This window comes from Crassostrea angulata, chromosome 1, assembly GCF_025612915.1.
Source record: "Crassostrea angulata isolate pt1a10 chromosome 1, ASM2561291v2, whole genome shotgun sequence".
In the NCBI taxonomy this organism is placed as follows: domain Eukaryota; kingdom Metazoa; phylum Mollusca; class Bivalvia; order Ostreida; family Ostreidae; genus Magallana; species Magallana angulata.
The window spans coordinates 31,490,306-31,495,344 of record NC_069111.1 but is presented as its reverse complement, the minus strand read 5'-3'; the positions used below and the strand labels follow the sequence as shown (position 1 = coordinate 31,495,344).

Below are 5,039 nucleotides of genomic sequence, written 5' to 3'. Positions count from 1 at the left end.
ATATAATTTGTGTCATTTGAAAACTTATATCCTGCTTATTGAGTTTATTGAAAGAAACCTCCAATCAGCGTGGACGAGGCCATGGGTTATTTACATTTCCAAGGAAAACTTTCGTCTAATGAAGCCTCGATAGACCCGTACAGTATGTGAACTTTCTACATGTACTTCAACTTAGTTCTGGTAGTTTCCGATATACCTAAACCTGACTGTAACCACGTGTTCACCTGAGGGTTCTTCAACACCACGTGCACCGGAACCGGGCTGACTAAATATACTTTTCCTTCATTTCATTATTTAATTTGTATATTTTTTTTCTCGTTGAATTATCTGTTTAATTTTATTTTATTTTGTTATTAAATATTTTGTTAAAAATTTCATACTTGTTCTGTTGATTTATGTAAGTTCATCAGGATGCATAATCACACATCCTCACAAAAGGATTAATTGTATAATCAGTTTTTAAACTCAATAAATTATTTAAATTATCCTTCTGGATGCTCTTTATTGATACACATGGACCATATGTGCACAGCAACGAACTGAATCGACACCGCTTCGTGTAAAACATTGTCGACTCGAATTTACTCGGGAGTTTTTGACAACAACATTTGCAGCGATCATCAGTATTCTAGCTACAATCCACATGAAAAGTGTAAGTATTTTAACATCAATATTTTATTAATTTAATTTGTCTATTTCTTATGAAGCTTATAGCTAGTAGGTTATTTTTTATGAGCTTACTGCATGATCAACTCAGTCGGTGTCGATAAATAAAACAAAACATATGCTGAGTTCTTAATCATTATATTATCCATAACCCAGAAATAAAAATAACAACAATAATGTGTATTCAATTGAAATAAATGATATTTGCCAGGAAAGATGAATAAATTAAATGCCAGTAGGTCATTGTTGATTAGCTTATGAAAATTAATTACAGGAGTAACAGGATATGTATTAACATGCATTTTTCCTGACATTACAGTTATTACAATTATATCTACAAAGTATTTGAGTAATAAAACATTAAATTGCTGCAGAAATAATACATTAAATCATTTACATATCAATTGTTTATGCATGATACAAGTGATAATTAACTTTCTCTCTCTCTCTCATCAATAAAATACATGTATATTAATGCTCGCTCTCTCTCTCTCATCAATAAGATACATGCTCATTCTCTCTTTCTGTTTTTCTCTCTCGCTCTCTACACACTCTCACATCAATAAAATATATATGCTCTCTCTCTCTCTCTCTCTCTCTCTCTCTCTCATCAGTACAGATAAAAAAATAAAACAAAACATTAGTTTCTCAAAGTCAACATACAATGAAAAAACAGAACTGTACAGGTAAATGTACAACTTAAACTGGACATACTTGTCACACATCTACTCCTCTGGTCCACTTTCATCACTTTCACTGGAACTGTCAGAGTCATCCACCACTGTGGCATCATCAATAAACTCCCCCCAGTCTCGCACTCCCAGTTTCTCATCTCTTTGATGGCGAGCATATCCCAGATACCAAAGGATGGCAGCAACATGGGAACACATACCCACAACACGAGCACCAGCCCTGCACTTGCAGTACCAAGCCTTGACTTCACCCTCACCATACTGTATCCACAATAGGTAGGATCTTGATGACACATGACGACTCTGCAGTTTTACACGAAGAAGGCCTGGAACCTCTCTGTGAACTTGGATGCTGCATTCTCCCTCTACATGTTCTTGGGCATAGGATAGTGATAGACGCAGTTGGTATACACCGCATGTGATGGCTCTAAGTTGTTCCTTATCCATGTTTGGAAAGTCCATTAAGTCATCAGCCTCCTTCCAGCATACTGATCGTCTGTCTAGATGGTTTTCTTCTATATGGTGCTGAAGGGTATTTACTTGCTTGGAGAGAAAAATCATTTTTGCACCAAGGGCCTGGTTTTCTTCAGTGTCTCCACTAGCAAGGGGTTTAAGGTATCTGAATTAAAGTAAAATGGAAGTGAGTAATGAGTATATCATGTGTGTATTTTTTAACTAAACTGTATTTAAAAAAATACAAGGCTTAAAAGTTATAAGAAGAAAAATCCCTTATCTATTTGATATAACTGTATTACATATTCATAGCATTGAAAATAATAGAAATACATGTACAATTGATACTCAATTTTTAAAAATAATTATTGAAAATTTAAAATCTAGCAAGCTTGAGTTTTGATTTCATAAATAAAAGACCCTGTAGATTTTTAAATATTTATCTTTATATATTTATATTTTTTGGTAATAACTTGCCTATTGCAAATGGCACATACAATCCTGACAAAGTCACCAATGTAGGGAATTTGACTGGATGGTAGGATGTGTCTTAGGTAAAGCCATTGCTTTATCCTAGCGTTAGCAGACTCAACAACCCAACGTATCAGTGAAACATAATATGGAACATATAGTCATAATTATTAATAGGTTTTTTTTTAATTACTTAAACATAAATGGTACTATTTAGATTAGTAGGTTATTTACATGCATTAATTTATTTTACAAATATATCTTATATTGAAAGATATATTGATACTAATTATATTCCATACCTTTGTCACTAATCGACTGGTGTTTGCATTTTCTGTCGACATCTGCTTATCTCCTTTGTTTAGGAATGAAGGCATTTTGGCATTAATCCCCATCTGCTCCAGACAGTCCAAGGAATCCCTAAATCCACGATCAACCACAAATATGTCCTCCTCCTGTACCCAGCTCCGAATGTCCTCAAGGTTGCTGTGCATTATGTGGTTCAGGATTGTAGCATCATTGTTTCTAGCAATATAAGGACCCAGTACTGACACAAAGTAACCTGTTGTGGATACAATAATCATTGGCTTCACCAATGGCCGTCCTTTGTGAAGACTGAATGACTGTCGTTGAAACTTGAAATTGCCACTTTTGTGTATGTATATATAAGTACCATCAAGGACAAGTATTGCTGGCTGGGAAACTGTATCACCAAGAATCATCTGGGCCAGAGGTCTTGTGTGCTCCTGAATTATCTGTTCCCTGGTAACGTGTCCAAATCCCAGATTTTCGGCTACAAATCCACCATTCATCAGTGCTGTCCGTATTGATTTCACACCTCTATGTACACTGGATTTGGATATGTTGAATAGAGTGGACAGAATTCGATTTGACTCCCCTCCTCTTAATTTCATTAGAAATATGGCTAAGGTTGTCCGCACTGTTCTTACTGGAGTGACCTAGCTTCAATTTCCCCTCAACATACTTCAGTAAGTCCTCAAAGGCTGTTTTTGGAATTCCAAGCAGACTTTGGTAATCTGTTGAAGCAAGATTCCCGCGGCTATCAAAGTCTAATCTCGTCCTCTCCTTCTTTAAAACCTCATTCCGCAAAAACTTAACTAGTTCTGTGATTCCTGTCTTATTAAACAAAGTAGAATCAGATAAAGGATTGAGATCTTCTATGTTCTGTTGTAAGTGGTTTGGACAGCAGCGAGCTCCAGCAGGGATGATGACCTCTTTAGTAATGAAGATATGTGATGTCTTACACCTACTGGGACGACAACCAGCTTTGGACCTTGGCGCCTGCACATGCAGCATGAAGCGTGTCCTCTAGATGTGCTGGGAAATGGGAGAGGAATGGATGGAGGACTGAATGGAGGAGCTTCAGTGGATTGCGCTGGAACCTGCTGTACCCTGCTGGGCATACTGGTTTTCTTTTTGATGTGATGCTGGCATATACATCTGCATTTGTTACAGAGAAAGTCACTGTGTGATGGAGTCCTTCCTGTTAATTTGGCAATAAAAGCTCTATTTCTAGACGATATTATGTGCCTATCCTTCTGTCTTACTCTTTTAGGACAGTTGAAACAGCCATAGTGTTTTTGACCAGAACCTGGCATTTCTGAAATATTTATTTTAATAAAATACAATGTTAAGGGAAAATATAAAAACACACAGTTATGTATTATACCCTTTCTAAAGTCTCTGCTTCTACCATTTTTTTTCTTAATATTTTGATTATCAATCAATCATAATACTTTTTTTTTACCAAATTACCAATCCGTCCATTTACTGAAATGAAAAAGTCCAGGCCAGATTTTCTGTTCTTAAACACCCTTCTTCTGTTTAGAGTTTTAATAATCATGCAAAATAAGAAAGTCTGCGGGGATTTTGTATTGCAAACAAAATGAAGAGTACCCAGATGAGTAAGTTGAAAAAGTGTGCAAGGTGTCCCAAATACTTCAGAATGGAGAAAGATTTAAACATTTTCCATTATTAATTTGTTTTCTTTCATGTTAATTTTTCCAGGTAAAAATAGTGAAGAATCAAATTGTAAATGACAAAATTATAATTTTCCCCTTGTTTTAAATTTGTCAGGTATTTGTACCGGTATTATCTTTAAAATTCATAAAAAATGGCTGGAAACTGTAACATGAGACAGACTATAAAATGTATGCAAGAATATGCTGCAAATCATTTATTTGCAAATTTTATGTAGCTTAACAATAACACACAAAAATAATTTGGGGGGGGGGGGTCACAATATGCTGATGTTTTGATATGCTGTTCATTTTCTTTTTTTAATTGATAAACATTTCCTGTTGTCAAGTTCATTTCCACAATATTGAATAAAGGTAATTGTACAGTGTAGTATAAAGTAATTCATTTTCATTGGTTTTTTTAATATAGTTAAAATGTTGGATCCGCACCTGTAACGTTAGGCCAATTCGAGTTAATTGCCCTTTATTGAAAAAAATAAACAACAAACGTATATCACATAGAAAACAATGTATGATTAAAATTAATAAACAAAATTTATCTCTATGTGTTCTTTATCTGAAGTAGTCATTTGAAATTTTTCTCTCGTCTTTTTGTATGAGTTTTATTGTCATATATTTACATTTTCAACTGTCTTTGTCTGTGATAACATTACAAATCAATTTTGAACCCTAAAACCGAAAAACATCAAAAAATATGAGTGACACAAAATGGGCGTGTCTCATAGCAAAACCGAAAAACGGTATTGGCTGCACGGCG

At 34.8% G+C, this 5,039-nt stretch overlaps 1 pseudogene; it reads right to left on the bottom strand.

Annotated features, from left to right (window-relative positions):
* Nucleotides 1-1,268: 1,268 nt before the first annotated feature.
* On the bottom strand, nucleotides 1,269-4,753 carry LOC128171839 (uncharacterized; annotated as a pseudogene).
* Between the last annotated feature and the right edge of the window lie 286 nt (nucleotides 4,754-5,039).